Below are 18,149 nucleotides of genomic sequence, written 5' to 3'. Positions count from 1 at the left end.
GTCTCTTTACAACTTCAGTCTCACACAGTGGTCAGTCTGTGCCTTTCTCACCTCTGATATATCTCTCTCACTTTTCTCCTGTAACTCAGGGGTATATTATCAAGCATAGAGTTAAAATTATCGCCGCTTTAGCGGCAGAAAACTGCAGCTAAAGCGGCGATAATCGGCTTGATAATATGCAGTTGAGAATTCCTATAGAAGCCCATATTGTCACCAAAACATGGGCTTCTATGTGAATTCTGAAGGGCATATTATCAAGCCCATTATCGCCGCATTAGCAGCAGTTTTCTGCCGCTAAAGCGGCGATAATTTTAACTCTGTTTCTTGATAATATGCCCCTCAGGTTTTTAGGTCATGCCTAGAGGCAGTGCACATGTGCTGCTCTGGGAGACTTGCTTTAGTGAAGTATGGAAGAGAAGCCCCGCCCAGTCTGCTCCCATATTTTTCATTGGCTTGTGTCGTTGTCCTTCGTAAATGCTGGCTTCTGGTTTGTTAATAGGCGTGTTAGTACCTCCTTCGTACCGACTTGTCTTCATTTGTAACCTCCCATGGCAACTGACCGCTCTATTTCGGTTGTTACATGGTACATGTTATTTAGTCTTGTAAGCACTATTTTCTTTCTTGAGTTTCTCTTACTGCACACACAACGTGTATTTTATAGGTCTGTCCCTCTTCTTGGGGTACCCTCTCCCTCAGACGCATTCTCCCCTCTCGATGGCACCCCACTCTATGCAAGATGTCTCAGTCTCCGCGCTTAGCAAAAGCTTGCTTCCCCTCCCCTGGTAAAACACTCCTCCCTCCCTGTCACATTCCTGTAAGCTTCACACAGTGAGTGCCTGGGAGGATGGAGTTGGGGAAGGGCTGTTGCTCCTCCTCCGCCTCTGACTTCGTTGTACACTCTGGGGCAGATATGCAAGCCCCTTACGCCACTTTTGTGTCATTTTGCCCATGTTAAAAATGACGCAAAAGTGGCGCAAGGGGCTTTTAAATCTGCCCTTCTGTAGCTTGGAGAGGGGCCTCTTAAGGACTTGTGTACAGCCCCCACATGCGCCTCTAGCCGCCTTGGACCCACAGGTGAGACTGTGACCGGGAGCCCGCAGCCATGGGCGGTTTCCGGGGACAAGCACCGTCCCGGTGTTGGTGAGAACTGGTCTATACTGGCCTCGTTAGTATGCTGCAAAATCGGCAACAAAGACAAATAGAACATTAATTCTGTTCAGTCTTACATAATTGAGCGCAAACGGACTGCATTTAGGCTGTATCACTGTGTGAAGGCACCTGCGGCCGAAATCTTTTTGCACTGTGGAAAGTCTGGGTTATAGTAGCAGTAAGACAACTCTGGTGGTTCCTGCACTTGCTCTAGAGCAGTGCTTTCCAAAGTGTGTGGCGCGACACGGTAGTGTGTCGCCTCCCACCTGTGGGTGTGTCGCGCGCCGATGACGTCTGCATCCAGATTTGGGTGAATGCTTTTGCATTCGGATTCAGTGATGCATGCAGTTCGGCGTAGGCTAGGCGGAGGAAAAGCGAGAAGCGTCATGCGAGCGTGAGCCCTTGTTCCCTTTCCGGCGGTGACCTCTGCTCCCCAGGTTAATGCCCATAATTTTCTGTTTAGGCCCCCAGGATGAAATAAAACCCCTTTTCAGATGCGCGAGCGCCCGGCCTTCTCCCTTTGCCACGGTGACCTCTGCTCCCCACGTAAATGCTTCAAATTGTCAAACTCTGTTTAGGCCCCAAGATGAATTAAAACCAGTGGTCGAAGTCCCCTACTTTTCTTTTTTTAGAAATGTGTCCGGGACGGCAGAAATAGCGAAAGCTTATAGGTAACTTTCGGCCATTCATGGCCGTGAGGGGACGGGCGGTGTGGGCATAGAAGGAAAAGGACTCTCTCTCTCTCTCTCACTTCCTTTTTGTCCGCTTCCACTCTGCAGCTGGCAGCTTCCCCCATCTCTCTCACGTCTTCCCCTTATTCTTATTGCCTCTCTTTCCCCTTATTGCCTCTCCTTCTGTGCGTGTCCTTCTCTGTTGCTGAAAATCCGACTTTTACTCTCTCTTTCCTTTATTTGTTTCCCTGTGAAATGGATCCAAAAAAAGAAAGGAGCCCTTTTGCAGCAAATGTCTGTAATGTTTTGATGGCGCTCCTCATAAAGAATATAGTAGTTCTTTATTTGTAGGCTGAAGATAAACTGCGGGCATCAAGGGCCCAGGAGCACGAAGACCTGTAGAGTTCAAACAGACACAACAGAGTTCCGAACTAGAACTGGCTGGCTGCAAGTGCCGGGGTTGAAGCCAGAGGTCCCGCAGTATTTGTTGAACTGGTCGTTCGACGGGGAACACATCTTTTGGCTGCAAGTAAATTAAATACTGGGAAGGCACAGCAAAGGCTATGGGCGTTCTTCAATCAGCACCTCAAATTGTTTTTTCAGAGGGAACACTACAGGGCAAACAGCAAAAACGAATCTTCAGACACCTGCACCTTTTCAAAGACAGTAGGAGCAATGTCAATAGCAGTCACCCCGGGGGCACTCTTGAGGAGTGTTCCATAACAACAAAAATGGGGGTAGGGGCAAAGGAGGTGCCAGTAAAGGTGCCTTTCCCACCAAACAATGACTCTTGCTTCACCCCAATCATTTAACACCTGGAAGGCCCCAGTACTTCCAATCTGCATGGCGATAGATCACAAACACCCTGGTACTGCACTTAGTTTGGCAGGGCTATTGCCTATTACTACCCCCCCCAACGCAAGTACATCCTCAGTGGAGAACATCTTCACCTGCTGCAAGAGGTTCCAACAGTCCTTCATAAGTGCGCAATCGAACCATTACCACGCTGACAGTAGGGCAGGAGTCTATTACCTATACTTCCTCATCCACAAGAAAGATAGCACACTTGGATCTCTTCTAGATCTGAAGCCTCTCAACATATACATCCTCTCAGAATACTTTCATATTATACCACTGCAGAATGTCATACCTTTCCTCCGGCAAGATGACCACATGGTGGGTGTAGATCTCATGCATCTCACGAACACGCCTACTTTCACATAACAATCCATGCAGCCCATCGGTGGTACCTGAGATTTGCTGTAAGTGCCCAGCATTATCAGTTCGGGGTGCTACCTTTCAATGTCACCTCCATCCCAAGTTTCTTCACCATGTGGCTGGCGGTTGTCGCCGCACAGATAAGGAGGGGGCATCCACTTCTTTCCTTTACTGGATGGTAAGCTGCCAAAGAGTGTAAATCTCAACCAGTCCCTGCAGCACACTCAAGAGACCATTTTGCTTCTCCACAATCGAGGATTCACCATAAATGCAGTCAAGTCTCATTTGCAACCGCTCCATATAAAGCCTTTTGCAGGAGCAATTTTCAATGCACAAACAGCAAAGTGTTGTGTAGTTCCTAACAACCCATAGGACTTGCGCATTGTTCGGGCAACTTCAACTAAGGGCGTGGTATCAAGGCTGATTCCACACAACTTCGCCGGATATGTTGGCCTATAGACCAGCTAGCTCATAGTGCCACCGTAAGCCCCCCCCCCCCCCCCCAACCTACCAGGGAGCAAATGGTTTCTAGCAACCACTGAACATGACATCCTTGATTCCTCAGGAATCGTGGAAACAGTATAGAACCTTTCACTCAGTCATGCTCACTTATTTTCAGAGACATATACAGAGAATACACAGTGGGATGTTTTCAAAAATATTTATTGAACCAATGCTATCCTTGCATAAAATACGTGTGCTGCAATGATGACAGAAGCAGATAAACGTGATTACAAGCACCAACAGCGTAAATAGTAAATATAGTTCTACCATGGTGCATATTACGTCACTCAATGCTTTTATTGTGTTGCTAATAACTTTGGCCCCGTTTGACAAATCTCCTCAAAGCATTTTAAAAGAGTGCTACTTTTTAACTAGGGTGCGAATGGAAAGTTTTGGCAGATTTATGAAGCGGGGGCCTAGGAAAGCGGCAGAGGAGTCCCAAAATGTGTTTTTCCCATTCATTTTTCCATGGGAAGTTTAGACACGGGTATTCACTTCTTTGGGTCATATCTGTGTGTGTATGTGAGAGAGTGTGTGCTCGAGTCTGGAAATGTCACATATTTGTATGCACATTTATGCCTAGCAAACAATAACAGACCTGGGGCTGACCAGGCTTCTCCAAATTTCAGAAGATACTTTACCATTAGTGTGGATCATGTAGTCACAGACGCAAGCTGCCTCAGTTTGGCTTCTCTAATTCTAATCTAGACATTCATTTTTAAAGCTGCGCACTTGAAAAACCATGTTCAAATAACCTGTGTTACATGCTTACCATCCTATGACTGCTCTGTTACTTGTGCACTAAAGTGAGCCTTACTATATGCTGGATTGAGATGTTTGTGTATATATCTGTAAAACTAGAGTTGGTCAGTTAGCCATCAAGGTAGTGTTGCGCTCTGGTTGTTTGTACGTTCCGAAAGTCACGTTTCAAGCAAGCTGTGTTTTTTTTTGCTGTTAAGTAAATGCTTTGTTTATATTTCTAACTTTCAAAATTGGTTGAGATTCCAGCTCTGTGTTTACTGCTTACTCTTCCAGTGTAAATTCATTGTCATATAGCTGGGTCTGAGCTGAGGTGGCACAGTGATTAAACCCAGTTCTGTGACTGGGGGTCAGTGTCTGCAAAGTTTCAGCGTTCCGTTCATCATCTTCTTGTGTTTGCTTTGTTGTTTTCTAGTCCAATCTTAAGTCTTTTGATATTATTGACTAGATCAGAAACTAGATTATTGAAAGATAACACAGCTCGGGCAACCGTTTGATTTCCTAACCATTTTTGAGGTTTCAGAAATGTGGTTCTCCAACTTAATTAGAATATCTCATGGGCAAGGTTGGCGTGGCTCTTCCACCTTCAATGTCATGTTTTTTCTTTTAAAAATCAGTTCAGTTTAAAAATCAATGAATGGTTTTCGTGAGATATGTTGTGTCCCCATACATTTTGATGTAGTTACAATTTATATGGCATGTAAGTATTTGTCCTTATGTCTTATATCCAGTTAATTTTACCTCAAAGTACTGAATGGAAAAACATATCACTTGTCTTAATTTCTGTTGCCTTTTGGCACGCTGCAATGAGGAAAGCAGTCCCACCTGAGTGCAATGCGCAGAGACCGGCTGATAGGTTGAATGATAGTTTTACCACTCAAAATTCCCCCTTCCTGAACGGATTTTTGTATAACTCATATTCAGCAAGGCAACAGGTGGACTTTGTGCATGGTTGAAAGGGTTGGCAGTGCGTGCACCCCCCCCCCCTCCCTTTTTGTGCCGTAAATCACTGGGGCATGTGTCAATGTGTGCATGATTATATTCTTGTTTCAGGCCCAAACCTAACCTTCCTTACAACCAGTTTTGCCAGTCACTGTCTTTGTTAGAACAGATTCACAATTGCTTTATTAACCTTCCTGCTTTCTCAAATTTGCTTGGAAATGCACCATTTGGCCACTAATTTGTCAAAATTTTCTCGGGGGGAGCCCCCCTGAGGTGGTTTGGGCTCGTTCGCTGCACTCGCTCGCGTTACCGTGTCCCTAGTTGAAGATTCTCTAAAAGGTGTGTCACCCACATGAAAAGTTTGGAAAGCTGTGCTCTAGAGAGTTGTGAGCAGTCTAATCACAAGCATCGAGGGTTAAAGCGCCTGCTGCACATTCTCAATCATTTGGGCACCAGCTAAGCCCCCCTCCCCATCCTAACATCTCAGTCTTTGATATGCGACATTACAGTATAGTTCCATGAGTTCTGAAATGGCTTCAAGGAGCTGCATACAGGGTGCAAGGTATCCTTTTAGAACCTTGCTGTTCATTAATCAATATTTTCGTATGCTAATGTTATTAAAATGGTTGCTTATTAGTGCCTCTTCAATGGTTCCTCACTTAATTACTCACTCAGATAGCTACATCTGCCATTCTTACAGTGCATGCCTGTCTCGTACATACAGAGGTTGGAAAGGTCAAAAACCTACCGCTGAATCATAGTTTATCTCTCAAACACTTATGATGTAACAAGGTGGTGCCTTTGTTCTCCCAATGGCATTGGCGTTAAGGGCGCTAGCTGGCTCCCTGTTAGGATGACGCTGGAAAAGCATGAGTTCCGATGGCTCTTCAAGTTATGCATTTGTGTTATCCCAGGTGCAACAGGAAATAGGACACTTCCCTACCCCACTGCAGGTTGCTGCTCTTATGACAAAACACAACGTGCTGCACCCTGAATGTGTCCCCGTGTCGGCAGATTGCACCAGGATACAGCAGTGTGGCGGGGTTGCATCTGGCTCTGTAATATCTGCTGGGCCCCCCTTTTTCCCACCACTGCTTGTACCCTCTCTTTCTCAATGTGTGTTCTTTGGCTAACTAACGTCTGCATTTCACAGTGGCTTCTTGGCATTGAATAATCAATGTTTATTGTTACTCACGTCAATGGTACTAATTTGATTGACCTCAGGAGGATAACAGAATGAGTGGACCCACCAGGATTTGAATTTGTGACTTATAAGGCAAACACAGACTCCTATAGAAAATGCATTAGTCCACTGAGCAATCAGAGGTGGCATTGGATGTCTTTTACAGCAGGGCATGCTGGTAGCTGTAGTTCCCCATGTGGTTGTCACTAGAGGTGCTCTTTTGCACAGTGCAGACTATTTTAGTATTTTTTTCCTCTGAATATTCCTTTGTGCTGTGGATGGTGATATCTATAGTTCTCCGGATGTCACTTATCCCAAGGAGTTCTGGGAATTGTAGTTCTGCTGTTCTGTCTTATTGCAGGGCATGCTGGTATTGATAGCTTGCAGGGTTTCCTTTCAGCTGATTATGCTCATGTCTGCAGTTCTATGACTTTTGCTGCATCGAATGCTGAAACTTGTGATTTTGTTCTACAGCAGAACATGCTCGTAGGTGTATCAAAGTGACTCACGCTTCATTGAAGGCTGGAAGTTGAAGTTTTTGTTGTTGCTTGAGGTCATGCTCATAGCTGTAGTGATCTGAGTGACTTGCTGCATTGAATGCTGCATCTTGTAGTTTTTAGGTCGAGCCTGGGCAGCGCATGTGCTGCTCTGGGAGGCGTGCTGTATCAGAGAATAGACTTGAAGCTCCGCCCACTCTCTGGCCATAATTTTCATTGGTTTGTGTCATTGTCCTTTGTAAATGCTGGCTTCTGATTAGTTAGTAGGATTGTTAGTCCCTCCTTTGTAGCACCTTGTCTTCATATGTAACCTCTCATGAGGAATGGCTCTTTTACTTCACAGAATGTCTGTAATCACTATTTTCCTTAATGAGTTTCTCCTACTGCAGGCACCACATGCTTTCCTGCAACATTCAGCGAGCCATGTGCATTTTCACTTTCTAATCAGCCCAGGACAATGTTAGCTGCTTCTTCGAAATAAAATGGGTCTCGCATTTACAAGAGTTTGAGCTATTGGCATTGTAAATCGTAATGCCTTTAACTTATGTGTTAATTATCAAAACAGATAAATAAAAGACATTGCCATTTACAATGACAATAGCGTAAACTCTCGCAAATGCGAGACCTATTGCATTGCAAATGCTTGTTTTTTTTTACCTGTCACTTTATAGACCCTATCTTTCTCCTGTACCTCTCTTTACTGTCTTCGGTCTCCCTCACTTCTCTTTCCGCCTCCCACCTTTCCGGTCAGAAGCCACCGACATCTTCTGCGGCGTCCCCCAGGGCTCATCCCTCAGCCCGACGCTGTTCAACATCTACATGGCCCCCCTCGCACAAGTGGCCCGCCACCACAACCTCAACATCATCTCCTACGCCGACTACACCCAGCTCATCCTCTCCCTCACCAAGGGCCCTCACACCACCAAAACCAACATTCACGAGGACATGAAGGCCATCGCCGACAGGATGAGGAGCAGCCGTCTGAAACTGAACTCGGACAAGCCGGAGGTCCTTATCCTCGGACCCACCCCCTCAGCCTGGGACGACTCCTGGTGGCCGACTGCTCTGGAACAGCACCGACACCAACCGACCACGCACGCAACCAATGATTCATCCTCAACTCCTCCCTCTCCATGTCCAAGCAGGTCAACGCCGTCTCCTCCTCCTGCTACAACACCCCACGCATGCTCCGCCGGATCTACAAATGGATCCCGACCGAAACAAGAAGAAAAGTGACACAGGCCCTCGTCAGCAGCAGACTAGACTACGGCAACGCACTCTACGCAGGAATCCCAGCCAAACACCAACAGCGGCTACAACGCATCCAAAACGCCTCCGCCCGACTGATCGTCAACGCCCCCCGCCGCAGCCACATCACCCCCCTCCTGAGAGACCTGCACTGGCTCCCCATCGACAAGAGGATCACCTTCAAGCTCCTCACCCACGCACACAAAGCACTCCACAACACCGGACCAACCTACATGAACAGCAGACTCAGCTTCCACACCCCCACCCGCCAGCTCCGCTCCGCCAGCCTCGCCCTCGCTGATGTCCCCCGCATCCAACGTACGACCGCCGGCGGCAGATCCTTCTCTTACCTCGCCGCCAAGACCTGGAACACCCTCCCAACCCACCTACGACAGTAGCGGCACCCTCCCCCCCCCCCCCCCCCCACCCCAGCGCCTTGAGACCCTTACGGGTAAGTAGCGCGCTTTACAAGTACCCTGAGTGATTGATTGATTGATTGATTCCTGCTTCTCTCTCGCACTCAGCTGTCTCTTATCCACATTACTCGGTATAACCTTTCCTCTCTTTGGTGTTTCTATATTGTCTTCTCCTGTTTCTCTTTTGTCAGGGCTTCTATTTATGCAACAAAAGATCACATTTGCTGAAACTTTGTTGTTTTCTGCCGACTGACCTGCATATCTTCCAGAGCAGTCTGCAACAAGGCGGCAGCAGTTGGTGTTCGTTTTATGGCCCGATTATACTGTTCCTCCATACTGGGGAAGCTTGTCTCCCCCAGGGCCGGACTGGGAACCGAAACCGGCCCTGGCTAACTGCTCGGCTGCCCCTCCCAAGGGTGAAGGGGAGTGCGGCCGAGCTGTTTGTAAGGGCCAGTTTTGGACGATTTTTGTTACAGGGGACTGATATTGCTGGCCCCCGGTAATAAAAATGGCTCATCAGGGGCCCAAAACCGGTCCCCACCATGGCGGCCCAACGGGGAAACGCCCAGTGCCTACTATGGCCAGTCCGGCCCTGGCCTCCCCCCCACACTTTGGGCGGGATGGTGAGGGCCTTTGGTACACCCCTGCTTAATGGTTACAAGCAGATATCTGTAGCAGGCCTATAACCCGCTGAACAACTCACCTTATGACTTGCAGGTTACACAGGGATCTTTTAAGCAGCACTGAAACCCACTACGCTATATTTTGGGGATATTTCACATATGATATTCAGGTTACATGCCCTGCTCTGTTGCACACATTAAGCTTCTAAGATATTTTATGATCATTCAAATCTGTACTCAATAGATTACCGCAGATCTGTGAAAAAGGTGCCTTGATGCTCTAAACCATCTTACTGGTGGATACACTTTGTCTCCAGATATAGCTGTAAAGATATGTGAGCAGCCAATATTTCTGAAAAGCTCAGCCAGAGGCAACATGAAGGTCGCTTTTTCGACTTTTGTTGGAGCTAAACCAAGATGTCATGCTTCTAGGTTCAATAAAATAACAAGCATAGTCTGGCTCACATTTTGGCTTTGCCAGAGCACCAACAAGCACTGGAAAAGCCAAAAAAGCATTGGCAAAGAGAAAAAAAGAAAATACAAGTGAGAAATGGCAGAGAGCGCACTGCAGCAGGGAAGGGGCTAACAAGTGTCATATCCTGCACAATAGAGGTGAGGGGATGGCGGGTAGGCCTCCTAAAAACCTAATAAAAACATAAAGAAAAAATATATAATGCGTGTGTGAACTTCTTTTAAAGGTGTCCACATCCGCATTTAATCACAACCTGCATAATGATGCTTTCCTTCGACCCTGTGGCAACTGCTCTGATGTTACCAAAAGGAGAGATAAAGCACTTTATATATCTTCTTAATATATAAATAAAAATAAAATCTCTCTGGATCAAAACAAGGCTCACTCCTTATACTTACTCTGATCTACTTAGATTCTGATTGTTTACTTCAGTGTGTGCATGACATATTCCCCTTCTTCGTTTATCTAAAGTCATCAGGGTATGATTTAGCAAGTTCAAAAGCGTAGGATGTCCACATACCTCAGTCTCTTAATATATCCCATATTTACCCTTCAATGTCATATCAGGGCTATTGCATACCTTTATGCTGACTTTTGCACACAGTTTTGTGCTGCTGCCCTCTGTGGTGATTAGTGCTTGCTTGCTTTTGTGGCCAGTCACCTTCTTGAAACTCACCCCCTCAAGCCTGACCTTTCCCCTGTTTCTTGTTGTGGGTTTTCGCCACCCCATGGTAACCGGCGTGTGCTAGGTGCACGTCCTCTCGGTTACTGACCTTGGCCTTTCAGTGTGATATCCATCCCCTTTGCAGATGGCCGCTCCTGGCAGATGTTCATCAGGAATTGTTTGTTTTTCTTGCTCTCTGCAATATGATGGTGTTTGCGCTCCAGAATGCTTCTGCATCCGTTCTTTCCGTGGGTGCCTCTGGTTCTTTTTAGACACACACAGCGAGTGGTGATCTTAGTCCCCTCATCAGCCTTATTACTGTCGACATGACAACTTTAATGACCGATGTCCCATGCTCGTCAGTCTCTTCGGCTTCAGTGCAATTAACCACATTTACCAGCCTTGGAGGCTGGGTCCAATAGCCGGCAGTAGCGTCTCCTTTTTACCAGTACTCCCCTTGAAATCAGTCGGAACCTGTTTTGGATCCATGTTGGAGGGCGGGGCATCTAACTCTTAAACAGAATCTCTAGTCGGGTGATAAATTGGATTGGATGCTGATACAAAAACAACAGTTGATGGACAGAATGCAGAACAATGTCATACATTCACCCCAGTGCAGAGATCTGGGCCTAAATCCATCGTTTTTTTGCTCCCCATGCCATTCCAGTTTGAACCCAGCCATATGCAAATCAGTCTTGACCCTGTGCCTCATGGGAACAGTCCAGCCCGAACTGCCAGGCCAGGCCCTCCCTGGACAGGAAACAAGCATCCTAGGATCGGTTTCGGGGTTTCACCCCTCTTCAGCCACGATAGCTTGATTCCAGTGGCATGGCGAGCACGGGACTCACGTCTGAGCATACCCGTCCCACTCGGGGTGACAAATGCAAAAACAACAGTTGATGGACAGAATGCAGAACAATGTCCTCGGAGATAGAAGGGGTGACAATGCCAGAAGATGCAGCTGAAGCACATACTTGGTGAATACTGACTGACAGTCCTCTTGAAGTAATATCCCTTTGAGTCCACATGGAATGGCATCTACCACACATTCCGTTGAACATTGGAAGCCATCATTGAAGTGCTTAGCAAGAGTGCACCCTTGATCGCTTAATAGGCTTACCTGATGACATCCAGTCCACCTCCGCTCGATTGTCTTCTACAGAAGCTCAAGCAGGGGCTCTGTGGCGGCAGCCAGGTTGGAAACGAACCTCCCACTGTACACAGTGATGCCTAAAAACTGCTCACATCAGGAAAATTAATCATTCTATGAATACCTATCTATGTGCTCAGAAAATATGAGCTTGGACTTCAAGAAATTCTCACTTGTATCGGTGCAACGTCAGTCCTTTTTCCTTGAGACATCTTAAGTCATTCATGATGCTGATGTGGCATTAGCCTGAATGTCATACCTGGGGTCTCATTTATGAGTTTTTGCCGTAGATCAGCATTGCGGGCCTTCCTGCTCCTCTGAACTATGGCAAAAGAAAAGGGCAGGAATGCGCCGTATTTATCAGCAATGGCGTATTCCTGCTCTTTTCTCCTGCGCTGGCACACAATGTGCTGCCGTGCGCCAATGCAGGCACCTTTACACCGTGGTGCAAGGGTGCCTGTGTTGCGGAGATGATTATTTTTGTGCAGGAAGGGAAAACAGTGGCTTAGTGCTGCTTAGTAAATATGGAGCAGACTCCTGCGCCACAGAACGTCACAAAAGTGACGTTTCGGTGACTCAAGGAGCCTCATAAATGAGGCTCCTGGAGTTTACACCACTTACAGGCCAATAGAGTTTTAAGGCATTTCGGCAAGTGACAGAAAAGGCTCAGTCTTTTGTACCTTCTCAGGCCTACGTGAGTAGAGAATGGAGGAAGGAATCTTGAGTCTTTGTGGAGCAGCTATTGTTGGCATACTGCATTGAGGTCAAGCTTGGAGTACTCATTAACTCTCTTTTTCCATGTCATATCATCAATGATGGGTGCTATGTGCCACTCTCATTTCATGGCAGCGTTAAGACACCACATATCCACTCTTATCTTCAATTAATTAGCTTATTTTTCGTTACTAGTGGAGGTAGCTGCAGAGTGGGGCCTTTGACCTCCTCATTGATGTCTGAATCAAATAGATTGAATAGTTCATTCTCTACCTTGGAGTAAACATGGAACGAAATCTTAAAGTGTTGCAGAGCCACTTCTCCTTCGTTTGTCAATGAACAGCTTTGTCTCTTTCTCAGAGAACTCATGACTGTGAATAGCCTCATCCTTTAATGTCCTCAAGTTAACATGTAAGTAGAATCAGTTAAAAATGGATCAACTGCAGCCGTTTACTAGTGTTCAACTGCAGCCGTTTACCAGTGTTGCAACTGCAGCCGTTTACTAGTTTTCAACTGCAGCCGTTTACTAGTGTTACAATGGCAGCTGTTTATTAGTGTTGCAACTGCAGCCGTTTACTAGTTTTCAACTGCAGCCGTTTACTAGTGTTGCAACTGCAGCCGTTTACTAGTGTTGCAACTGAGCAGCTTGCCAGAACCAGCTTCAATAAAGAGTATTCTTGCAGCCTTTCGTGTCTCATGATAGCGAAGCAGGATTTTGAAAGTGGCCTGAAGGGACATTGTCTTGCGCACCCCCCCCCATCCCCTCACTGGCATAAACCCAACTTGATGTGGGCTAGAGATTGGCTTTTTTTCAATTTGTTGAACCTCTCTGCTGACAAGGTTCTGTTTGATGCAGATATTCCAACCTAAAGAAAATCCACCGTGTGAGGATGGGGGGGGGCCTTATAAGGGGCATGGTATTGTGTTAATAAGTACCTAAGAGACACCTTTGCCCCCTCCACTAAACCCTCTCCCCCCACAAATAAAAAAGTTGGTGACCCTGCTGCCGATGCCCTGAGATGTTTTCAGACCCCATAATTGACATCGGCCTTTCAAAGCCACTCTGTGCTCCATGTGATATCGGCTCCTCATCGGGTGGCAGTGTGAAGGGAGCCAATATCGTGTGACACAGTGGCATCGTGTGAGTTGACAGGTCTGCTGTGCATGAGAGCCTGAGATCAGCAACACATCTAGACATCTAGTCTTTAAATGTGTGATCTGCACTTGGTGTGGGACCAGGGTCTTCTCACCTACTCAACAAATGTAGTGCTCTTTGCACTGACGGAGAATGAGTGGGATGGGTCAGCACTTCAGACAGATTTCACATGCTTCAAGAAACTTCATGACTCACCTTACACTCTGAAGACTTTTACCTAGAGAGTCTTCTTGTCACTCACTGAACATGTGCACCCTTAATGGGGCAAAGGGCTCCATGAGCATAACCTCACAGTAACTACACTTTGGTTTCGCTCCTTGTACACACTCTTAGCTGCCATGTTTCCTCCTCAGTACAATCCTGCCACATGTCAAGTTGTTCTTTTTTAAGAGTGATCCTTCCAAAGGGGTCCCCTTGCGGCTTTCGTCTTGGTGTATGAAAGTCCATGATATTCCCCTGGTCCCATCATGGGTTTCAGTGACATGTATTGGCCAAGTGCCTCATTCTCCTGTGGAGGTGGGCAATTGATTGCCCCCACACCTTCATCAATTCGCATAACACAACCCTTTTATAGTGTGCTTTTTGATAACAGCCAGGTCTGTTCTCTCGTTATCAACAGTACTAGTGCTTGCCAATCACACAAACATCTTGTTTAACTCCTTGCCAGTGAATTGACATATAGATGACATAAAGCAAACCTACTGGATCACTTTGTAGGGTTGAAGGCTGATATATAACCAGGGAGTGAACATAATTGGGAATTTTTTTCTCAGAGTGTAGAGACTGCATTTAGGTGTGGTGTTATTTTCTAAACTGAAAAAGCGTAGGTTTGGTCCTAATGACTATGGGGATTTCATTCCAAATCCCGGGTGCATACATGGAAACGGCCTGTTGCTTAGTTTTTTCTTCTTGCATTTCTTAGTCCCTAGTATGGTTGCAGGTGTGTCGAGAGCCATTGGGTGATGAGCTGGTCAGTCAAATAAGCGGGGGTGCTGGTTGTTAGGGTTTTGTAACTGATGCAGCTGGCCTTGAAAGTGGTGCGGGCCAGCAAGGAAAACCTTGAAGAGATCGGTGAAATGCCATCTAGGCTTGTTGACTCTGGCAACAAGGGAGTTGCCCTGAGTTTCAGTGGCACTTGCAATTGGATCAGTTGTATTAAATGTTTTGATGCCCATCCATGGATGGTAGATGAACAACGCCCAAAAATGTGAACTATGCAACTGCCCATTGCATGTGGTCTGAGGATCTACCCAGGAGTAGCAATGTACAACTGATAAGACTGGGCTTTATAAAAGCATCAACTGTTATTGCTGAGATGGGTCCATTGTGAAGTGCGCAGAGCATTTATGGCAGGCCAGCCGCAGTATTCACCTTGAGGAGTCCACTCAAGTGTGGTATGGATTCAAACCACAGTAATGGACATTTAACAGCCATTTATTTTATGTGTTATGAGGTTAATTCAGGGGTGTGAGATGACAAATCCAAGGAACAATAGAGAAGAAGGAATGCAGCCTGAAGAAGCATGCAACCCATCATCGTATGTGCTATGAGGGTTAGTCAAGGTGTGGCAGGTGAGCACTCGATGGATCGTAGACCTGGAACTCCCAGCAAGACAACAAATTACACTTCACGCCAGTGGCACTGTTGACACAGTAGAGGTGATATTCAAGAATACATTTCAATGATGGCCAATGTAATCCTTTTTGTTTTGACTTTGGATGGCTGGACACCTGGCATCTTTGTAGTTGAATGAAGCTGTAGTATCTCTGATGAAGTTACGGAAATCTTGAGATTCAGGAGTCTTTGGGGTAGTGCATTACCAGTAGCAGAATTCTGCAAGGTGCCAGCGCTTTCTGAATTAGTGAGCTGAGACCGTGTCAGGGTGGAATCTCCTGATGCTGAGCACCCGTTCTATGTGCCTGCGTATCAAGTTAAATCAATGGACTGTGTGCACCGTAAGCGCTTGTGAACAGGTGCTCGGCTTTGAACAATGCAGCGGAGCAAATCATGAACGACCCCGGGTTCAAGAAGCTGTCATTTTGATTTCTGGATTTAGGAATCGCAGGTCCTTTTGAGTCTCTGGAGACACATTGTTTTAGTTTTTTACATTGATGGTGAAATGGAGCCGTTTGCATTTTAATATTCTTCACTGCGTCATTGATCTAGGGTCTCATACTTCATTGCTTATGATACATGAATGTTTTGAGTGGGATGGATTTATTGAAGGCTTTGGAGATCCAATTTTACAGCTGATTTCCATCTTTCTTCAGTCAGCTGGTGAGGGCACTGAGAAGTGACAATCACATTGCGTTGAGATTGAATAGCCTACATTGCCTGTAGGTTGTGGATGTCAGTGCTGCGGTAGCACTTGGTCCAGAAGTGAGTGTGAGGGTGAAAGAGATGAAGTGGTGGCTGCTCCAGAATGTAGGTTTGTTTCCTGTGATGATGAGTCCCTGGAGAGAGAAGATTGCATAGCAGGTGTGGTAGTAGAGCGTGTAGCTCCAGTGACGAGCTGAGAACTTCCATGTTTACTGTATTTGTGCTTGACTGCAGAAAAGCTAGTTGAAGAAAATATTCTTGTCACCCAGATACAAAGGTCAGTGTGATTTAGAGAGATGTCCAAGATGGCATTTAGAAAGACACCTACGAAAAGCCCTTTTGTGGTCTGTAGATGAGTAGGAGTACGCAAGAGATGAGATGGTATGGGCGGATGTGCAGTGGACAGGCAGGGGTATGCAATCAGTCAGTATTATGTGTTCAATGCTGGGGGGGTTGTAATGATTTTTTAATGGCAACTGTTAAACCTCCTCTGGTCTTCTTTTTTAGTGTAAAGCAAGAGGAGGGGTGGATTAGATTTGATTTTGTGTTGAGATTGCTTTGTGTTCTACTAGAGGAACACTGACTCTGAGCTAAGTTCTGGTAATGATGGGTCTCACGTCAGATATCAGGATGAAGATGTTGACAGTTGTTTTTAATTGAACGTGTAGTGATCAGCAGGCAGCTGAACTTAGGGGTTGGTGAAAGGAGGCACAAGGTGTTCAAGGAAGGGTGCTGGAAGGGGCTTTGGCAGTTGGGGGCAGAAGATGAGGGTATGCTGAGGATGGCAGGGGCTGGGGGTGGGCAGAGAAAGAAACAGAAATTGAAGGAGACATTGGCTAAGTGCTCTTTCTCCTCCTCAAAGAGGGTAAGTAACGATTTTTTAGGGTTAATGGGGACTGGCGAGAGGGCAACCTGTGAGAGGTTAAGAAGTGCTTTAGCTGGAGCAGTGACTGCGCGTTTAGTCTGAACTGTGCAGGAGTCCTTCTGGACCTATCCGCAGACTTTGACACAGTAACGCATACATTCCTGAAATAACGACTGAGTGAGATAGGCATCCAAAGATCCACTCTGCAACTCTTATGCTACTTCCTAGATAACAGGGAGCAAACAGTGAACCTAGGCAACGTTAGCTCACAGCCTTTCACGCTGCCCTGCGGTGTTTCTCAGGGTTCATCTTTGGGCTCCACCCGGTTTAACATATATATATATATATATGTGGCCCCGCTCATGAGCATTATAAAGTAATTCGGCTTTGTTACTGAAGTCTATGCTGATGCCACTCAAATTATTGTTTGCATAAATAAGGATATAGATGAGGTGGTCACACGTTTCAGGAATTGCATGCTGGCAACTTTCAGCTGGATGTCTTTCTGGTGCCTAAAACTGAACTCTGAAAAAACTGAGGTTCTTCTCTTTGGAAAGGATTCTTAGTTTTGGACAGCTCATGGTGGCCACCAGTGCTTGAACCTCTCTCTACTCCGGTGGCCAAGGCAAGGAATCTTGGAATTATTTGTGATTCCAAGCTTCCCTACAAGGACCATACCAGCTCTTTGGCCTCCACAGGCTTCCACTCGCTTAATGTGCTGTAGAAAATTCCTCCATTTCTGCCATCAGACTTGCAGATGGTTGTTGTCACCTCCCTGGTGCATTCAAAGTTAGACTACTGCAATGATCTTTATGTGGGAACCCAACAGAAAGTTTTGAATAGACTCCAGAGGCTGCAGATGCAGCAATCTGGGTGCTAATAAAGATCAAAAAATGTGAACCTGTGCCACAAGGACGGCACGATATACACTGGCTGCCCATCAAAAAAAGAATTACGCACAAATCACGTTTCCTAGCGAACACTACCCTGCTGAGAGACAAGCTTAGAAGGTACATCCCAACCAGACATTTTTGCTCGGCGTCAGCTAATAAAATGCGAGTTCAAACCATTTCAAAAGCTTCTTGGAGTGGTTGAAGCTTTTTTCATGCAACCACTCGGCTTTGGAACCTTATCATTTCAGGAACATTCCCAACCATTTGGCTTTTAGAAAGCTTCTTAAAACCCGGTTGTTTACCTCTGCTTTTTAATCTTCTCTTGCGCTAGTTTCAGCCTTCTTCATTTCAGGCAGCGCCTAGACGCCTTTGCGGCATGTGTCACGCTTTATAAATTCAAATCTAATCAAATGAGTGTCTGGCAGGTGTAAAGATGTCCATGAGATGTGCCCATTATATATGCTAGGATTGGAGTCTGGGGTTGCTGGTGGTGTTGTCTGGTGTGTGTGTGTTTGCGTTGGATGTGCTTGTCGTGCACGTGTGAGTGTTTGTGTGGTGTAGGTGTGTGTTGTGTTACTGTTTTGGGTTTGTGAGAGTCTGCTAGATGTGGGTACGTGTTGGGGGTATCTGGTGATTATATAGAAGAGATATATATATATTACCTACTGGCGGTCGCCAGTAGGTAGTTATAGTTAGGACCAAGTTT

The sequence above is a fragment of the Triturus cristatus genome, chromosome 3_1 (genome assembly GCF_964204655.1).
Source record: "Triturus cristatus chromosome 3_1, aTriCri1.1, whole genome shotgun sequence".
NCBI lineage: Eukaryota > Metazoa > Chordata > Amphibia > Caudata > Salamandridae > Triturus > Triturus cristatus.
This window is presented reverse-complemented; position numbering follows the sequence as displayed.